The 1442-nt window shown below is 44.9% G+C and overlaps 1 pseudogene; it reads right to left on the reverse strand.

Annotated features, from left to right (window-relative positions):
* Nucleotides 1-546: 546 nt before the first annotated feature.
* On the reverse strand, nt 547-1010 carry LOC145348265 (small ribosomal subunit protein uS12 pseudogene; annotated as a pseudogene).
* Nucleotides 1011-1442: the final 432 nt, after the last annotated feature.

The following is a 1442-nucleotide window of genomic DNA, read 5'->3' on the forward strand; positions in this document are numbered from 1 at the left end:
ATTGTTTTCGCTGGAGTTCAGATGAACGAGAGGGATCTCATAGATTTGTATAAAATTCTAACAGGTAGGATAGATGCAGAGAGGATGTTCCCAATGGTGGAGGAATCCAGAACCAGGGGTCACAGCCTGGGGATTCAGGTAGACCATTTAGGATGGTGATGGGGAGACATTTCTTCACCCAAAGAGCAGTGAATTCATTACCACCAGGAAGTAGCTGATGCCAAAACATTGTATGTGTTCAAGAGGCAGCTAGATAAAGTACTTGGGACGAAAGGTCAAGGGGAGAAAGCAGGATTAGGCTATTGAGTTGGACAATCAGCCATGATCGTGATGAATGGCGGAGCAGGCCTGAAGAGCAAATGGCCTCCTCTTGCTCCTATCTGCTATGTTTCAATGTTTCTAAGTTTCTATGTAAGCAGCTGGGTATACCCTCTGCTGCTAGGCAAAGGAAGCGGTGCACCCAGAGAGGAGGGCAGCTAGTGAATGGGGAAGGAGTCCTTGCATCAAGAATTCCTTGCTCTTACCAGATCCTGCAGTACAGCTATTTTAAAATGTTTTATTTTCCATCTTGGTTAATGTACTGAAAAATTTTAAGATCTTTGGTCTCTCCTTCTTGCCTCAGTACAGGACCAATAGAGAAATGTTGGCTACTTTCACCCATTTGAAACCGACACCAGGAATATCACCAACAGTCTAACCCTTATTATCAAAACCAGCAACTAAAACTTCATCATTTTCTTCAGTCAAATTCAAGCAACCATCATCTGGGACAAAAGCCGTGATTTTCTTGCCAATCTTGATAAGCTGGACTCAAGCTGATGGCAGAATTAGGCTGTTTATCCTCAACACCAACTTTTCCTAGGATTATTCCATTGGCATGGGAGGCACCACCAAATCAGTTGGCTTTGAGGGCAGTCCCCAAATGGGCCTTCTTATATTGTGCATCATGCCATTTCTGATCATGCCAAAGGTTCCACAACTTTGGCATGAATACCATGGCATTTACCCATGATCACAGCCTTGGCCTCTCAGAGTGCTTGCACCTATTTCATTCCTTCACTATTGAGGTCTTAGTGACAATTTAAAAATATGAGAGCAGCACAGTGGTTAGCACTGCTGTCTCACAGCGCCAGGGATCCAGGTTCCATTCCAGCCTCAGGTCACCATCTGTGTGGAGTTTGCACATTGTCCCCATGTCTGCATGGGTTTCCTATGGGTTCTCCGGTTTCCTCCCGCACTCCAAAGATGTGCAGGTTTGATTGGCTATGCAAAATTGTCCCTTAGAAGAGTAAATGTGGGGTTACGGGGATAGGGCCTGGGTGGGATTGCAGAATCAATGGGCCAAATAGTCACCTTCTGCACTGTAGGGATTCTATAACTCTATGAGATTCAATGAACTCTTAACACACACCCACGGGATTTGCTCACATTTGTAATGTGAG

Source organism: Carcharhinus amblyrhynchos, chromosome 9 (genome assembly GCF_965287045.1).
Source record: "Carcharhinus amblyrhynchos chromosome 9, sCarAmb.v2.hapA, whole genome shotgun sequence".
NCBI classification, from domain to species: domain Eukaryota; kingdom Metazoa; phylum Chordata; class Chondrichthyes; order Carcharhiniformes; family Carcharhinidae; genus Carcharhinus; species Carcharhinus amblyrhynchos.